The sequence below is a fragment of the Malaclemys terrapin genome, chromosome 14, assembly GCF_027887155.1.
Source record: "Malaclemys terrapin pileata isolate rMalTer1 chromosome 14, rMalTer1.hap1, whole genome shotgun sequence".
NCBI classification, from domain to species: Eukaryota; Metazoa; Chordata; order Testudines; family Emydidae; genus Malaclemys; species Malaclemys terrapin.
In genome coordinates, this window is record NC_071518.1 from 10,339,589 (window position 1) to 10,359,090 (window position 19,502).

Sequence of the window (19,502 nt, forward strand, 5' to 3'; positions counted from 1 at the left end):
GTTGCGCTGACTTAATGAGGAGTCTAACTCTCCTCGTTAGAACACACACTGCTTTGTCTTTTTCAGTGGCTAAATCTACTGGTTGGTTGTCGGGGACAGGGAGAGTTATTTGTTTCAATAACATTATAATATCGGAGGATGGTACTTTTTTCAGGATATTAGGCAGCTAAGTGTTGGTCAGGAATTTAGGGCTGAAAGTTCATGAACAGTTGATCTGAGAAGATTTTCACTATTTGATATGTCACAAGAATGACAAGATTCTAGCACTGTTGAACACAAACATAAACCCTAGTGCTGATTGGGCAGCAAACCCAAATTCTTGTATTGTAGCTGTTGTCAAACGCCACCGGTGTGATGCTCTGCTCTGTCCAATGTTGGTAACCGTCGGCTGCGTGCGTGTGTTCCCTCTGTGTGCTGCCCCGGCTCTGCGCAGATCGCTGACACAGCAGACCCCAAGAGAACCCCCAATGACCACAGACTCTGATAAGGCACGAAGGCACCCGGCCAGGTTTATTGTCAAACGAAACACAGTCTCTAGCTCCCCGGATCAGATGTCTACAGTTCTGCTAGTACATATATGCTCCCTGACAATGGACTGGCTCAGTCAGTGACGGGACACTCCACTGCCCCCTATGCTGGACAAAGACACCGCCCCAGGGATGCATTCTTATACACAGGTACAAACAAGTTACACATCATTCCTGACGTATTGAGGTACAACCCCTCTACGCAGTAAGGTGCCGCCTCTCACCTTGTACATGTTGGTTAGAACCAAACAACTCCATCCATCATAGTACTCTTTTGCCCCTGTCTTTAGGATGGGTTCGCCTGTTCTTTGTTATCTGTGTGTAATGTGCAAGTATCAGAGTGTTCTGGTATCATCCTGGCATATGTTTGTATCTTTAGTGTCCAGTACCTTTTAGGTATATGTATTTTTGAAACATCAGCCCTTTTGTTGCCAGCTTCTGTGAGCAGGGCCTGCTTCCGGCTCACAGCTTAACTTTACTTTATGTTAGCAAAGTCTTGACCATTACTTTAGTTCAGGCCTTAGGCCTCATACCAGGCCTCTGATAAGGGTTTATGTTTCAGGGCCTCATCTTACTACAGTAGCTTAGTGTCTAATTTGTTATCCCTTCTCTCCACTACATTTCTTTGTGGATTACAGTAGATTTTGTAGATGTAAATTCTTCGGGGCTGTGTCTTCTTGGATGTTTGAACCGTGTCAAGCATTACAGGACTCTAATAGTGACTGGAGCCTCTAGATGCTACATAGGGTTACCATCCGTCTGTATTTCCCCGGACACGTCCGGCTTTTGCGTCTCTAAATAGCCGTCCGGGAGGAATTGGTAACAAGGTTAAAATGTCCGGGGTTTTTTTCTCCCTCGCCTCCCTCCCTCCCTTCCATGCAGAGCGTGGCTGCTGATTGGACGGCTAGGCCGATTGACCCACTCCTATTGGCCTCCAGCAGCCAGAGCCCTCCCCTGCTCCCCCCTCCCTCTGTCTGTAGTCCTGTGTAACACACAAACCGACCCACGTGGAGCCAGAATGGTAAGGGGAGTGGGGGTGGGCAGTTAGGGAGCGGGGGAGTGTTGGATGGGTCCCCAGCCTCCACCTGCCACCCCCCCTCCGTGCATCCCCCCCTTCGTGGGTCCCCCCCCCCCCCCCCCCCCCCGTCCCTGTCTGCCTCTCCCTTGTCTGCATGTGCTGGCTCTGAGAGTACACGCAGACAACTGCTGTCTGCTGCCCCCAGGTCCTAGTGCCCCCATCCACTAATGGGAAGACAGGCTGCCCTTACCCTGCCCTTCCACCCTAGCCCTGAGCCTCTCCAACACCCCAAACCCCCCAGCCTTCATCCCCACACACCCTAATCCTCTGCTCCATCCCTGAGCCCCCTCCTGCATCATGAACCCCTCATCCCCAGACCCACAGCCCTCACCCCTGCATCCCCTCCTATCCCCAAACTCCCTCCCAATCCCCCTCCCCCCTTCCCACACACCCCCTCCTGCCCTCAAACTTCCTCCTAAAGCCTGCACCCCCTCCCTTTGCACCGCCTCTCACCCCCAAACTCCATCCCAGAGCCTGCACCCCTCACCCCCTAGTGCACACCCACCCCCTGCCCCAGCCCAGAGCCTGCACCCAGCACCCAAACTCTATCCCAGAACCTGCACCCCTCCTGCACCCTAATCCCCAGCCCAGGACCTGCACCCCAGACCTCCTCCCCCCACCCAAACCCCCTCCCAGAGCCTTAGGCAGGTGGGGTGGGGGGTTCTGGGCACCACCAAAATTTCTACAACCCTGCCACCCATGCGAGTGGATAAAGGTCAGGGCAGTCAGGGGACAGGTAGGGTCCTGGGGGGGGGCAGTTAGGGTAGGGGGTTCTCAGCAGGGGACAGTCAGGGGACAAGAAGCAGGGGGGGTTGGGGTTCTGAGGGGAGCAGTCAGGGGGTGGGAAGTGGGAGGGAGTGGATGGGGCGGGGCGGGGCTAGGGCGGGGCTTCCCCCCCCCCAGTGTCCTCTTTTTTGTTTGTGGAAATATGGTAACCCTACATAAGAATTAAAGAATAACTACTGCTATGTAGCATTCCCCCCATCACGGAGTATAACTCATATTGCTTTCCACCTAAGGATTAGTGTGAATTTTTCTAAGCTAAATCTCATTTTGCTATTTTCCTCCCAAGCCTCAACTATTTCTACATTCTTTTGTACTAATTCTCTGTGCTCAGCGACATCATAATTTAATATCAACAAAACATTTCACTAAACTGCTGATGGTGCAGATAAATAAGTTCAGGCACAGATCTCTATGGTAACCCACTGCACAACCTGTCCCCCATCTCAATACTTTGCTCTTTGTCATTGCCATCTGTGGATGGTATTTCTCCCCATCTGGCTGTGCTCAGGTCCAAGCCACATTATCGTCAAGGGAACAGGTTGCCTGACATAAGCAGACATCCCCTGGGAAGCTCCATGTTTGTAAACAGACAAAGATAACTGTCCGGATTGCAACACTTATCAGATTTCACTGTCCAGGTTAGATTCTGTCGTACTTAGAGTCAGAACCCAGTGTTTTACTGGAGAGCAAGCCAAACCCCAGGCAATCAGACAGCAGTGTCCGCTAAGCATTCTTCTGCTTTTTAAATCTCGCTAGGAATTTCCCCATTTGGGGTGTTGTAGGAAAGTGTGGGACTGATAGCACTAACTAGAGACAAGCTCACTGTAAGTACTGACAGTCCGACACCTACAGGAACCCATTTCCCACAACAAAGCCTTGAATTGCTTCCTCCTTGCTAGGGTGACCAGACAGCAAGTGTGAAAAATCGGGACAGGGGGTTGGGGGTAATAGGAGCCTATATAAGAAAAAGACCCAAAAATCGGGACTGTCCCTATAAAATTGGGACATCTGGTCACCCTACTCCTTGCAGAACTTTCTTGATTTCAGGGGAGATCTCTGCCCTCTCCTCACACATTTCCCCTTCCCTCCCTCCCCTCTCCCTGAGCCTTATCCAAAGCCTAGTGAACTTAGTGGGTCTTTCCACTGATTTCAATGGGCATTGGATCATGCCCTGAAAGAACCAGCTTCCCAGTGAGCTTCCAGCTCAGGGGGAAAGGCTGACCACGGCTCTCATCAGCAGCTTCCCTTCAGTCAGCGACAATGTGTCATTCGGGAGCAGCACAAGGTGCTTGCTCCATCCCCCAGGTCAGAACCCACTGGCTCTGCGGGGCTGGGAAGAGGCTCAGGAATGGGTTCAAGAGGTGCATGCTGAGCTCTCATACGGCACCTGAGCTCCGGGGCAGCAGGCCCACTGCTGGTGGTGGGGACTATTCTTTCACAGGGTAACCCGCACACACACTCAGCGTTGTGCTCTGTCCCTCTCTAGCGGCGGCTTGGCCTGAGAGCGATGAGCCTGCTGCAGCACTGGCTTACAGAGAGAGGTCTTCTAGCTCAAGCAGTAGAGGCTTATGCAAAGAACCGGAAGTGCCCAGGTTTGAGCCCTTCTGCTGACGGCCCAGCTGGGACCAGGTCATTACACAGGCTAAGTATAACAGACTCCCCACTCTGAAGTGACCAGAGCGCCCTTTGATTCCTTGGGGGGTTAAAATGACAGCGAGCACCCTTGGCTCAACGCAGAAGGATACAGCTGAGTCTTATGAGTCCAAAGCAGTCCAAGTTCAGACTTTGTCACTGCCATGTGTGTCCTAGTGCAGGTCTTCTCAGCCCAAGATCCAGGCAGAGTGCTCTCCTGCCTGGGATTTCAAACTGACGTGCAGTTTGGGGGAATTAAAGCGCAATCACTATTCTTAACAACCTGGCATTATAGAGACCATGAAACTGTTCAATGCATTGATATTTGTCTTCACATGAAATTGTACAGCTCTAGCTGTTTATACAGATACATTTAATAAATGGGCAATTGCAGATCTTTGCTACGTTAAATTTCTCCAATTTCTCTGATTGGGGACAGGCAGGTGATCTGGTGTTTTTCTGACCACAGCGAACTCTCTGTTAACCACATTCTCCTGTATTTCAGGCTGAATAAACATGTTGTTTTAGATGCATTCACATTAACTAGGTCTGATTGTAATCATTCTTTGCATTCTTAAGAATTTGCAAGCCTGTTTTCAATAAATTATAGGGTTGGTCACGTTATTACATCCATCAGCATTTTAATTCATTCTCTACCGATTTTAATAATCGAATTCTGAATACTGTGTGATTAAAATGTTCTCTAGCAGCAATATATTGTTCTGTTACTGCTGGTAATCTTAATGGTCACTAGATGTCACTATAATTTTACTTGATCTTCAAACGTAACAAACTGATGAAATTCTCCTGCACTCTGATAGGCTTATGTTAAAGGCCCTGTAAAAAAAACATTATTAGTGATCAGAAAACTATTCCAAATACAAAGCTTATAGAAAAGAAAGTTGTCTGTATTGTTGTTGTAGCCATGTTGGTCCCAGCATATTAGAGGGAGGTGAGATAATATCTTTATTGGACCAACTTCTGTTGGTGAAACAGACAAGCTTTCCAGCTATACAGAGCTTTTCTTCAGGTCTGGCAAAGGAACTCAGACCTAGACACTTGTCTTTGGTTGAGCTATTACCAGTAGTTTTGAGGTTGAGTTGATGTGCAAGGAGCTATCATTTTTTTTAAAAAAGATCCTTGGTGGGGAACTGGATAGCCCAGATTTTGAATGTGTCAATTTCTCAGACCCAAAATGTGACTGGACACAATTTACTTTTTTCTAATTTACTTATAACCAATGTGAGTACTTACCATTCCAATCCTGATGGTTCCTATATACCTCAGAGTTAGCTATGGGACTTCGGTCTTGTGCTGTAGAAAGAAGAAACTATTTGCATTTGAAAAGACCTTTGCTCAAGCAGCAAAGTATAAGAGAGTAAACTGCTGTATCACTTTATCAACACATATGTTGTATCAGGGCCGGCTCCAGGCACCAGCTTACCAAGCAGGTGCTTGGGGAGGCCACTTCGGACAGGGGCGGCACGTCCAGCTGTTCGGCGGCAATACGGTGGACGGTCCCTCACTTTTTGTTTGGCTGCTTGGGGCGGCCAAAACCTGGAGCCGATCCCGCGTTGTATCCCCTCCCACAAGGCCCCCCTACCCCCCCACCTCTTCCCAACCTCTTTCCACTCTCTTTCCCGAGCACGCCATGTCCATGCTCCTCTCCCTCCATCCCAGCGCCTCCTGCACATCGCTGAACAGCTGTTCCACAGCATGCAGGAGGCACTGGGAGGGAGGAGGAGGAGTTGATCAGCAGGGGCCACAGGCGGACGCGAGAGGGAGGGAGCACCCGCTAATTTTTTTTCCTGGAGCATCCACAGAGTCGGCGCCTATGCTTGTATATGATGGAAACCACTTCAAGCCAGGGGGTGCTGCTGCATCCCCAGCACCCCTAGTTCTAGCACCTGTGCCTAACTGCTTTTCTTTACAGAGGTTAGTTCAGTAGGCTGTCTCTGAACACTAGACCACACTGCCTCTCGGATGGTCCAAGGAGCTAGTAAAATAGTATTTCCCTGTCATCATTGGCGGTAGTGGTCAGGCACAAGGTTTGTAGGGCTGTGACAAAGTTGGGGCAGGGGACAGTCCTTGAGCCACCAGCAGATACAAAGGAGGAGAATAGAAAGAGCAACCCCCCAGGATGCCCACGGTGTGAAGAGTTGTGGGCCGAAACCAAGCTATGGAGGTGACCACCCCCCACCAGCAGTGATTTCTATGGGTGAAGAATGAGTGGGCCCCACAAGCGGGACCTGGAGGATTACTAAGGGAGCCCCAGGGGGTAGCACCTCCAGTAAGGAGGGAGAGAAAACACCTTCCTGTCAGGTAAGCAGGGAGATGTGTGACAGAGTGCTGGGAAACAACAACTGAGGCAGCACTCTGGGTGCTGCAACAACAGCAGTTGCTCTGGAGTAGCCCTGATTAGGAAGAGCTGTGCCTAATTGGTGGATTGGGATGGGCTGAGGAGAGATAGCTAGTTAGCCCTTTACCCAAGAGGTAGAAAAGGCCGTGTGTGGATTTATTCTCATATAAACCTGAAGAAAAGGGGAACCCAAAGCTACTGTTTAGTAGTATTCAGTTGCTGAACCAAACTATAATATTCATGGACGTTGGCAGAACCCACCAAAGAGTATTTAATAAACAAATGGGGATTTCATAAAACATAAGAACATAAGAAAGGCCGTACCGGGTCAGACCAAAGGTCCATCTAGCCCAGTATCCTGTCTACCGACAGTGGCCAATGCCAGGTGCCCCAGAGAAAGTGAACCTAACAGGCAATGATCAAGTGATCTCTCTCCTGCCATCCATCTCCATCCTCTGACAGACAGAGGCTAGGGACACCATTCCTTACCCATCCTGGCTAATAGCCATTAATGGACTTAACCACCATGAATTTATCCAGTTCTCTTTTAAACTCTGTTATAGTGCTAGCCTTTACAACCTTCTCAGGTAAGGAGTTCCACAAGTTGACTGTGCACTGCGTGAAAAAGAACTTCCTTTTATTTGTTTTAAACCTGCAGCCTATTAATTTCATTTGATGACCCCTAGTTCTTGTATTATGGGAATAAGTAAATAACTTTTCCTTATCCACTTTCTCCACATCACTCATGATTTTATATACCTCTATCATATCCCCCCTTACTCTCCTCTTTTCCAAGCTGAAGAGTCCTAGCCTCTTTAATCTCTCCTCATATGGGACCCGTTCCAAACCCTTAATCATTTTAGTTGCCCTTTTCTGAACCTTTTCTAGTGCCAGTATATCTTTTTTGAGATGAGGAGACCACATCTGTATGCAGTATTCAAGATGAGGGCGTACCATCGATTTATATAAGGGCAATAATATATTCTCAGTCTTATTCTCTATCCCCTTTTTAATGATTCCTAACATCTGGTTTGCTTTTTTGACTGCCTCTGCACACTGCGTGGACATTTTCAGAGAACTATCCACGATGACTCTGAGATCTTTTTCCTGACTTGTTGTAGCTAAATTAGCCCCCATCATATTGTATGTATAGTTGGGGTTATTTTTTCCAATGTGCATTACTTTACATTTATCCACATTAATTTCATTTACCATTTTGTTGCCCAATCACTTCGTTTTGTGAGATCTTTTTGAAGTTCTTCACAGTCTTCTTTGGACTTAACTATCTTTAGCAGTTTAGTATCATCTGCAAACTTTGCCACCTCACTGTTTACCCCTTTCTCCAGATCATTTATGAATAAGTTGAATAGGATCAGTCCGAGGACTGACCCTTGGGGAACACCACTAGTTATCCCGCTCCATTCTGAGAATTTACCATTTATTCCTACCCTTTGTTCCCTGTCTTTTAACCAGTTCTCAATCCATGAAAGGACCTTCCCTTTTATCCCATGGCAGCTTAATTTACATAAGAGCCTTTGGTGAGGGACCTTGTCAAAGGCTTTCTGGAAATCTAAGTACACTATGTCCACTAGATCCCCCTTGTCCACATGTTTGTTGACCCCTTCAAAGAATTCTAATAGATTAGTAAGACACAATTTCCCTTTACAGAAACTATGTTGACTATTGCTCAACAGTTTATGTTTTTCTATGTGTCGGACAATTTTATTCTTAACTATTGTTTCGACTAATTTGCCCGGTACAGACGTTAGACTTACCGGTCTGTAATTGCCGGGATCACCTCTAGAGCCCTTTTTAAATATTGGCGTTACATTAGCTAACTTCCAGTCATTGGGTACAGAAGCCGATTTAAAGGACAGGTTACAAACCTTAGTTAACAGTTCCGCAACTTCACATTTGAGTTCTTTCAGAACTCTTGGGTGAATGCCATCTGGTCCCGGTGACTTGTTAATGTTAAGTTTATCAATTAATTCCAAAACCTCCTCTCGTGACACTTCAATCTGTGACAGTTCCTCAGATTTGTCACCTACAGAAGCTAGCTCAGGTTTGGGAATCTCCCTAACATCCTCAGCCGTGAAGACTGAAGCAAAGAATCCATTTAGTTTCTCCGCAATGACTTTATCGTCTTTAAGCACTCCTTTTGCATCTCGATCATCAAGGGGCCCCACTGGTTGTTTAGCAGGCTTCCTGCTTCTGATGTACTTAAAAACATTTTGTTATTATCTTTGGAATTTTTGGCTAGCCGTTCTCCAAACTCCTCTTTGGCTTTTCTTATTACATTCTTGCACTTAATTTGGCAGCGTTTATGCTCCTTTCTATTTGCCTCACTAGAATTTGACTTCCACTTTTTAAAGAAGTCTTTTTATCTCTCACTGCTTCTTTTACATGGTTGTTAAGCCACGGTGGCTCTTTTTTAGTTCTTTTATTGTGTTTCTTAATTTGGGGTATACATTGAAGTTGGGCCTCTATTATGGTGTCTTTAAAAAGCGCCCATGCAGCTTGCAGGGATTTCACTTTAGTCACTGTATCTTTTAACTTCTGTTTAACTAACCCCCTCATTTTTGCATAGTTCCCCCTTTTGAAATTAAATGCCACAGTGTGGGGCTGTTGAGATGTTCTTCCCACCACAGGGATGTTGAACGCTATTGTATTATGGTCACTATTTCCAAGCGGTCCTGCTATAGTTACCTCTTGGACCAGCTCCTGCGCTCCACTCAGGACTAAATCTAGAGTTGCCTCTCCCCTTGTGGATTCCTGTACCAGCTGCTCCATGAAGCAGTCATTTAAAGTATGGAGAAATTTTATCTCTGCATTTCGTCCTGAAGTGAAATGTTCCCAGTCAATATGGGGATAATTGAAATCCCCCACTATTATTGAGTTCTTAATTTTGATAGCCTCTCTAATTTCCCTTAGCATTTCATCATCACTATCACCGTCCTGGTCAGGTGGTCGATAATAGATCCCTAATGTTATATTCTTATTAGAGCATGAAATTACTATCCATAGAGATTCTATGGAACATGCGGATTTGCTTAAGATTTTTACTTCATTTGATTGTACATTTTCTTTCACATATAGTGCCACTCTCCTCCCCCTGCACGACCTGTTCTGTCCTTCCGATATATTTTGTACCCTGGAATGATTGTGTCCCATTGATTGCTCTCAGTCCACCAGGTTTCTGTGATGCCTATTATAGCAATATCCTCCTTTATAACAAGGCACTCTAGTTCACCCATCTTATTATTTAGACTTCTAGCATTTGTGTACAAGCACTTTAAAAAACTTGTCACTGTTTATTTGTCTGCCCTTTTCTGATGTATCAGATTCTTTTTTATGTGAATGTTTATCATCTGATCTGCCCCTACTTTATCCTCTTCCATCCTCTGCTCCTGACTATAACCTGGAGATTCTCTATCATTAGACTCTCCCCTAAGAGACGTCTCTGTCTGAGCCACATGCTCCTCTGCAGCAGTCGACTTTCCCCCATCTCCTAGTTTAAAAACTGCTCTACAACCTTTTTAATGTTTAGTGCCAGCAGTCTGGTTCCACTTTGGTTTAGGTGGAGCCCATCCTTCCTGTATAGGCTCCCCCCATTCCAGAAGTTTCCCGAGTTCCTAATTAATGTAAACCCCTCCTCTCTACACCATCGTCTCATCTACGCATTGAGACTCTGAAGCTCTGCCTGCCTACCTGGCCCTGCGCGTGGAACTGGGAGCATTTCTGAGAATGCCACCATAGAGGTCCTGGATTTCAGTCTCTTCCCTAGCCGCCTAAATTTGGCCTTCAGGACATCTCTCCTACCCTTCCCTATGTCATTGATACCCACATGTACCACGACCACCGGCTCCTCCCCAACACTACACATAAGTCTGTCTAGATGCCTCGAGAGATCTGCAACCTTCACACCAGGCAGGCAAGTCACCATACGGTTCTCCCGGTCATCACAAACCCAGCTATCTACGTTTCTAATGATCGAATCTCCCAATACTAATACCTGCCTTTTCCTAGAAACTGGAGTTCCCTCCCCCGGAGAGGTAACCTCAGTGCGAGAGGCAACCCCAGCACCGTCTGGAAGGAGGGTCCCAACTATGGGAAGGTTTCCCTCTGCTCCCGTTGACTGCTCTGCTTCCCTGGGCCTTTCATCCTCCTCAACAGCGCAGGGGCTGTCTGACCGGAAGTGGGACAATTCTACAATGTCCTGGAAAGCCTCATCAACATACCTCTCTGCCTCCCTTAGCTCCTCCAGTTCCGCCACCCTTGCCTCCAGAGTCCGTACATGGTCTCTGAGTGCCAGGAGCTCCTTGCACAGAATGCACATATATGCCACCCACCCCTGGGGCAGGTAATCATACATGCTACACTCAGTGCAATAAACTGGATAGCCCCCACTCTGCAGCTGGGCTTCTGCCTGCATTTTCTCCTAGTTAATGAAGGGGTTGTTTAAAGCAAGAAGTTTTGAATGTAGTTTGGGTTATAGGTTTTAAGGGGAATAAAGGGTATAAGATAGAACTGGCAAGGGACCTGCGCTCCCTTCCTGCTCCCCTTCCAAACTCCCTTGCGAAACTCCCTGTTAGCAGGCCCTGGTCGCAAAAGCTCCAGTGACAGTCACTTACCCCAAGGGTCCTGTATTTGCTCCTCCTTCACCTGGAGAACTCCTTTGCGAAACTCCCTGTTCGCAAAAGCTCCCTGGTCACTTGTGCGCTGCTTTATAAAGCCCTGGCCTAGGTGAATGCCCCGCCCACTGATTAAGGCTCAGCCAATTACCAGAGGCTTCTAGCCTTCAGACTTTCCTTTGAAGCTCACAGCTTCCAACTGCCAGCCACAGCACACGGTCCTTCAAACAACCAACCAAACAAACAGACTGACAAACACAAGCTCAGCACTCAGCAAGTAACCCTCAAACACAAACAAACACACACTACTGACAGTCACTTACCCCAAAGGTCCTGTATTTGCTCCTCCTTCACCTGGAGAACTCCCTTGCGAAACTCCCTGTTCATCTCCTATATGCAATCTCCTATATGCAATTTCCCAGTATAAGGGACAAAGAAAAAGTCTTGGATGAGAGACTAATTGTAGATGGTAACTAATCCCCATACACACTGATTCAGTCAGCAAATGCAGGAGTGGCATGTTAGGGGTTAAATTTGATTGAGGCATGTGTGATGTCATTTATTTGTATTTAGAAATGGCAATGTAGAAGTATTATTAAGGAATACTTGATACAGGGTTTAATGTTGAAATTGAAAGAAAGACCTATATTTTATAAGGCCCAGAAAACCTCTAGGTGAGCGTTGAGAGGTACAAATTTGTGCTTTGTTTCCTTTCTGATGATTAGTTCACAGCTTTATGCTGCCTGCTGGAACCCTTATCTATTCTTTGGAAAGAGCAATAAATTGTGTGAAAGGAGGACAGCCAGACTGCCTTCTTTCATCCTTGAAACTATCTCAGCTGTGAAGCTCACAGGGAAGAACTTATCCTCTGTTTCACCCCTCTGGGGTTGGTTTTGTTTCCACCTTTTTTAAGTTGTACAGATTCCAATCATTAAGAATCTAAGGTGACTGATACCTTTCCAAGATCATAATATTGCATTGGTAATTGGTACAATATGAAATATGTGACAACCACAAAGTAAATGCCCACTGTAGACATCTCATGCACTTACCAGACTCCTGGTAAGATGTAAATCAATATAAAAGTTTTTGGTGAAGTCCTCAAGATTTTCAAGTTAGGAACGACTAGCTTAAGTGTCACTTTTATCATCTTTGTAAAATATAAAAACAATAGCCCAAAGAGAGATTGTGATGGTTATATGAGAAATCAAATTGACAACAAATATTCCTTTGTCTGATTATATTTGAAGTTCTGAGTATAGCGCTGTGGATTAAATTTCACTAAATATCCAAGTTAAAAAACATCTCTACCCCGATATAACGCTGTCCTCGGGAGACAAAAAATCTTACCGCGTTATAGGTGAAACCGCGTTATATCGAACTTGCTTTGGTCCACTCGAATGCGCAGCCTCCTCCCTCCCCCCCCCCGGAGCACTGCTTTACCGCGTTATATCCGAATTCGTGTTATATCGGGTCGCATTATATAGGGGTAAAGGTGTAGTTACAAATTTAATTGTAAAAAGCAACAGAGGGTCCTGTGGCACCTTTAAGACTAACAGAAGTATTGGGAGCATAAGCTTTCGTGGGTAAGAACCTCACTTCTTGCATCTGAAGAAGTGAGGTTCTTACCCACAAAAGCTTATGCTCCCAGTACTTCTGTTAGTCTTAAAGGTGCCACAGGACCCTCTGTTGCTTTTTACAGATTCAGACTAACACGGCTACCCCTCTGAAATTTAACTGTAGTTAGTTACTATTGTTTTAAGAATTGTAATGAAGTTGTTTAGTATCAGTGAGATGCTGAGTTACATATACATGCTTTTACGTGTGGGAGTGTCCTTTAACAATTACATGGAGTTATGTTTTAGAATTAGAAGGTAGTATTAATTATAATCAAGCTGTTTATTGTATCACTTTTGGTTAATGAACAAGTGTTTAATTTGAAATGATAAAAAGCATTTTAGTGTTTGGCATTGGAATGTTACTTTGATAGTGAACTCTGGAAGTTATTTAATGTAGAACAAAATTGGGTATAAAATTTACCATACTGGAGGCTGGAATAAATAAACTCACCTGGAATTAAAGTTAGTTTTAAGATTAAAGAAACTTTTAAGAGTATATTACTATTCAATACACTGTTACAGCTTCTTGTTGAATATAACAATTAGAATTAAGGGGAAATAGAATTAAAATAGTAATAATTCAGTTTGTTTTATATTTTCAATTATCATTGAGGGTTCTGAGATGCTAAAAGGAACTAAGGGCTTGTCGACACCTGCAATGGTGTAGTGGTACCACTGTAGGACTTCAGTATAGACACTGCATACGCTGATGGGAACAGTTCCCCATCAACATAGGTAATCCACCTCCTCGAGAGCTAGTAGCTAGGTCAATGGATGAATTCTTCTGTTGACCTTGAGCTGTCTACACTGGGGATCAGGTCAGTCTAACCACGTCACTCAAGGTGTAGATTTTTCACATCCCTGAGTGACGCAGCTGGGTCGACCTAATTTTTTAGTGTAGACCAGGCCTAAGAATATGCCAAAAGACAAACCTTTGTGAGATTGTGATAGCATCAACTGAATGATGGGAAAGAATGCACAATACCTGACTTGTTTATGTGATCAAATTTATCACCTGTAGTCTGAAGGAGGATCATCCCCAAAATTTGCATTGTTGAGTGGTAAGTGTCAACATTAGAAACAGATCCTAAAGGGTGTGATCCAAACCCATCAGTGCAACTGAATGGAAAACATATTCATAAAAAGCAGATTCTACCACAGGTTGGTAGAGGAGCAACCTCACCTGAAAATCTTGAGCAAAGAATCGTGTTGTCTGAATCCAGAAAGCTCTTCCCACTTCCTTTAGCAGTGGTCCTGAAGGGTCAACTTTCTCGCCCTAAGAGAGGGGAATTTCTTTAACTGAGTCCTTCATAGACAAAACCTATGGAGGATTTGGGCACACTGGTCCAAAGCTGCCTTGGAAAAGAGAAACTTTCCTAAAGGAAGGACAATCCAGTGGTTAGGCTGTTAGCCTGGGATTCAGAAGACCTGCATTTAATTCTCTGTTCCACCATAGAGTGAGTAAATCATTTAGGGGTACATCTATGCTGCCATAGGCGCCAACTTTCCCGGGTGCCAGTGGGTGCTAGCCCCCCCCACTCCACCCTTTCCCCACTCTGCCCCGCCCCCATTCCAACCCCTTCCCCAAAGTCTAAAGATTTGCAGTAATGCTCATAATACCAAACAGGAGCTTCTGTGACCTTTATTCACAATTGGCACAAGCTCATGTGAGAGCAGCAAAATACTACAATAGATTCTTGCAGCACATTTCAAAAATTCATGGCTTTCAAGTCTAATTTTCAAACCCAGTTTCCATGTGCTAAGCAATTGTGCGCATCTATACCCAAAGATATACACACTCTGGCATGATGCCCAATTACTTTTGTATGTGCATAATGTGAGATCACATGTGTAGGTATGCAAGCATGCTAGATTTTGCACACATAAAAGTGGGCTACGTATGTGCCCCTCCATTGAAAATCAGGCAATTAAATGTCATCCTTTAAATCTGCATCTCCGCTAAGTCTGCCAGCCAGACTAGGAATTAGTGCTAATTGGGCTGTGTGTGTGTGAGCGACATGGGCATGTGCCCATTGGAGGCAGAACTGAGATCGGGCAGCATCCAAGACACTTCACCTAGACTAGTGAACAGCCAGCATATCCAGTCACCACCAATCTGGAGCACGGCGAAGCCAATATATCCTAGAACTGAAAGTTTCTGTGTTTAATGGCAAACCACCCCAAGTCAGCTGCCCCACCAGGGTGTTAAAATATGCTATTAAAATGATGTATGAATCCCTACACTGGATCAGCTCTTAAACTGATTGACACCAGTTGATCTCCACTACGTCTGCTTGTGAATCTGTCCCACTGTGTTTACTCTCCATGGGTCAATTTTTCTGCAGGTTTCACTAAAATTGCCGTCACTTATCCCGTCCCAGCCATGAATTTGACTCTGTTTCCTGCATTTCTTCTTGCCACAGGTACACAAAAGGGAAACTGTTATACCAGCAAAAACCAATCACATGTGCCTTGGCCAAAACAAAGAGTTGTTTGTTTTCTCTTTAGCTGTGAAACTTTCCATCCAGCTCTACTCTTTAAACTGATCATCTTTGTTCTTTTGTAACACAAGTTAAGCAGGTTCTCTGAGCCTAACGAAATCTTTCTGAGCATTTCATCGAGCTTACTTGCCTGTACAGATTCAATAACAGAAAACTCCTTCGAAGTCAACTCAGATTTAATCTCCATTTTGTCCTAGTACATTACCATGGCTCTGTTGTAAAGGTGTAATATATGGTATTTGAAATGCCATGGGTGATATAACACCACTGATTATTTTTCAATCACAGCCTCAATCATTGGGAAGTGCTCTTCAAAATTCAGTGGCGTAATATGGCCCATCAGACCCACCATTCCGACCAATAGAGATATCTGTTCATTCTACATTCCCAAAGGATCCACACTATCTATCCCTTAGCCTCAGGATCCGTAACCAGCTGTGTCATGGAAGTGAAGATTTTTTTTCTCCCCTAGCGTTATCCTGTTTCTCCTCTTGCAACCAATTCTATTCATCCCCGGCAAGAAGTACTGGAAACATCCTTATTTAAAGGAACTTGCCAGTTCTTCTTCTATCACAAGATCCTTTTAACTACTGAGGCCCTGTTGTCTTTCAAGACAAGTCAAACAAAACAGGTCGTATAAAGCCAAGCTCTTCTGAGCTAAATTCAAATTTGTTTTCATTTGCTCGGTGAAACATAGTGTCTAAGTACAAAAGAAAGTGTGCATGGCTCAGACCTTCAGTCAAGACCGGCATGTGTAAAAATGATCTCCACTGATTGCTTTGACTTGCAAATGTTTCCACTCAGAAAAAACTCTTGAGTTTTTGGGGGTCTTCATCAGACACTGGGACTGTCGTCCAGGTGCAATTTGACTTCAATAGTATAGAAAAAAATGTGAAACGGCTGACGTATACGATCCATTCTTCTTCCATAAATACAAAAGAGCAAACGGTTGCTTAGATAGTATGTTCCAGTAATTGTACCTGTACATTTCTCACTTTCCTGCCTGCCAGTGATTAGTAATGTTGGTTCAGGTTATTGGTTTATGATCATCATTTGCCTTTGGAGGTAACAATGTGTGCTCTTGGGATTAGCGTGCTGATTTAAAACAAGTATGTTTACACATTCAGTCTAATAATAATACGTATATTATATGCACTGGCAAGCGTCCAGACCTTGCCACAACATCCTCCGCAACACCTAGCTGAACTTGTCTTTCTGGCCTAGATCCTCAGAGGTATTTAGGCACCTAACTCCCACTGAAATCCCTACAGCTCAGACTCTCATCCAGTCCGTCATTATCTCATGTCTTGATTACTGTCATTCTCCCCTCTAGCTTCTTGTTTCCTACACTGCACCCACCCCTCAGTCCATTCAAATCACAGCTGCTCGGATCACCTTCCTTGATTGAATCACTTCTCTAGATACCTGCCATCAGGTGTGAGAGAGAGAGAGAGAGAGTGGATCTTACATTCCCTGGCATTGTGTGAAACAGTATTTACGAATGGATACAAAGGCAGACAGTCACATCTCTGTGAAAATCATGCAGTATTGAATGACAACAGCAAATCAGTCCGTTCCCCCGTTCCTCACTCACACACACACACACACACACACACACATGGCAGGTTTAAGCAGAAGTGCGCTAGCACAAGCCAGTTTACTAGGCAGAGCTACCTCTCAGGTGATGCTGAAACAGAGGAAAACCTACATAGGTTCTTCCATTGCCACCCATCACTGGCGCATCTGACCAGGGTCTCTCTTTTCCAAAAAGCAGATTTACTATAGTATAAAGGACGAGGCTCAGTGCCACTCAGCGTCTTCCAGCTGCTTCTGGGCAATTTTCTTAGCTTGAGCTAGGAATCAGGGCATCAAAAGGGAGTCCTATCATTCACATGCAGTCTGAGCTGTACTCTGCCAGTAATATACCTGCGTTTTTTGGTGGTGGCTCACTAAATTCTGTTGACAGCTGAAGTAATCATTGTGTAAAGAACAAACCCGATGGCTTCACTAGTTTAAAACAGCTTACAGTGCAACTGCTGGGGCAAGACACCATTTCAGGGTGTTAAATCACCTATCCGCAGCAGCCATGGAGCACAGCTGGACTCTGTATCGCCCCTTCCCCAGTGGAGAATCTTCCACCCTGCAACTAGGCTCTTGTGAATGTCACTAGGGGAGCTGCTGAGCATACTGCCGAGAGTTTGTCCCAGACAAGTTACCTGAGCTGAAGCTACCATATTTGCATCTATTTCAAAAGCTCCAAAGTTGAAGGGTGTCTGGGTCTGAGGTTTGGATTCATTCTAAACGGACTGTTAAAAATTCTGATCTAGACCTGCATTCATAATTCTGACACCTTCAAAATTCAGAAGTGCTTGGATCTGGATACTGGGGTTTGGCCCAGGAGTCCTTTTCCTGTTGTCTGATCATCATCCTGCTAAGAAAGGAATTAAATGGCCCTTAGCTCAAAGTTTGTTCACTAGCCCCTTCCTCTCCATTCCTGTCATTCGCCCAGGGGAATCAGGAACTTCTGTTGTCAGGAACTCCCTATGCACCGGCCTCCATGACTGACCTCAGAAGCAGATTGGTCAACCAGATAAGAGCTGTGTGATGTTATTGACATAAACTGGGACCATATAGATCATTGTTGTAACCAAGGTCCTGTAGTGGCACCCAAATCTTGTATGAAGGGGGTCAAATGGGGTGTCTAAGACAAGTTATGGTTTACTGGTTATGATTATGCTGTCTATATGTGTGTATCAGTTTTGTAGTTGAAGTTATGAATGTTGGCTCTATACTGTCTGTATGGCAAACTTATGCTATGCTTCTGGGTGACATCCTAGACAAACTGGGATTAGCTCTGCCTAGCCTGCTTGATGGCCCATTAAGGACCATCAGCTATACAATGGACCCATTGAGAGAAGGCAAATATGCCTTCAGACTCAGCAAAGTATGCAGAAAGTGACCCATGTGACGCCAGACTCCATTTTGCTGTAATTTTCCACAGTAAGAACAAAGAGGTGTTTTTGCACCTGGAAAAGACTATAAAAGGCTGATGCCTCATCTCCATTTGGTCTTCAATCCTGCTTCTTACCTCTGCAAGGACTTTGATACAAGCTGTAGCTTTGAACTAAGGACTGAATGACCCTTCCCAGCGGGGGATGTATTCCAGAGACTTAATTTGAACCTGCAGTTTATTCTATCACTGCTACAAGCCTGAACCAAGAACTTTGCCATTACTGTATGTAATTGATTCCATTTAACCAATTCTAACTCTCATCTCTATTTTTTTTTCTTTTATCAATAAACCTTTAGATTTTAGATTCTAAGGGATTGGCAACAGCGTGATTTGTGGGTAAGATCTGATTTGTATATTGACCTGGGTCTGGGGCTTGGTCCTCTGGGATCAGGAGAACCTTTTTTCTTTTATTGGGGTATTGGTTTTCATAACCATTTGTCCCCATAACGGGTGGCACTGGTGGTGATACTGGGAAACTGGAGTGTCTAAGGAAATTGCTTGTGAGACTTGTGGTTAGCCAGTGGGGTGAGACCGAAGTCCTCTTAGTCTGGCTGGTTTGCTTTGCCTTACAGGTGGAAAAAACCCAGCCTTGGGCCGTAACTGCGCTGTTTAAGCAATTTGTCCTGAGTTGGCACCCTCAGTTGGGTCCCGCCAGAACCGCATCGTCACAAGCTGTAAAAGGAGCCAAGCAAAGCTAGATATCCAGAAACAATATCTTGTGCTTAAGAATCCTAGTTCCCAACATGTATTTCCCTCCAAGGCCTCATGAATGGGAGAGACAAGGTGGGTGAGGTAATATCTTGTACTGGACCAATTTATGTGGGTGAAAGAGACAAGTTCTCCAGCTCGTCTTCAGGTCTGTGTAAGCTCAAAAGCTTGTCTCTTTGGTCCAATATAGTTGGGCCAATACAAGATATCACCTCACCCATCTTGTCTACCTAATATCCTGGGACAAACACAGGTACAACAACACTGCAAACATCATGAATGGGAGGGACAGGCACCTTTCCCTCCCTCTTCAAACCATGGCTTCCTAAAAGCTGGAGTAACTACCATTTCCTTTGTGGGCACAGACAGGGGTAAAGGAGGGTTTTTCTTGAACTCCCTTCTTCCTGGTAGGCACTGCATTTTGGCTCTGCCATTTTTGGTTTCAGAGATTCAATGATGGAGTAACCTTTACTTGGAATAGGGTCTCTGTTGGTTTCTACTGATCTCTGTTAGTCGGAAGACTGGTAGCTCTGGGGAAGGGTAGCCCATGGATCCTTTGTTCTGTTCCAAAAGCTAAGTGACAGCTGCTACCAATAGGACCCAGCAGAAAAGTTTCAACTGGAATGTCCGCAAAGGGTTATGTTCTTC

At 45.1% G+C, this 19,502-nt stretch overlaps 2 long non-coding RNA genes across 2 annotated transcripts; one reads left to right on the forward strand and one right to left on the reverse strand.

Annotated features, from left to right (window-relative positions):
* Positions 1-209: 209 nt before the first annotated feature.
* On the forward strand, positions 210-4,566 carry LOC128849064 (uncharacterized). The gene is made up of 2 exons (XR_008447156.1): positions 210-1,548; positions 3,878-4,566. It is a non-coding gene; the product is annotated as an uncharacterized LOC128849064 (long non-coding RNA).
* Positions 4,567-4,638: 72 nt separating this feature from the next.
* On the reverse strand, positions 4,639-12,012 carry LOC128849065 (uncharacterized). The gene is made up of 3 exons (XR_008447157.1): positions 11,014-12,012; positions 5,278-5,337; positions 4,639-4,860 (listed from the first exon to the last, which is right to left on the reverse strand). It is a non-coding gene; the product is annotated as an uncharacterized LOC128849065 (long non-coding RNA).
* Positions 12,013-19,502: the final 7,490 nt, after the last annotated feature.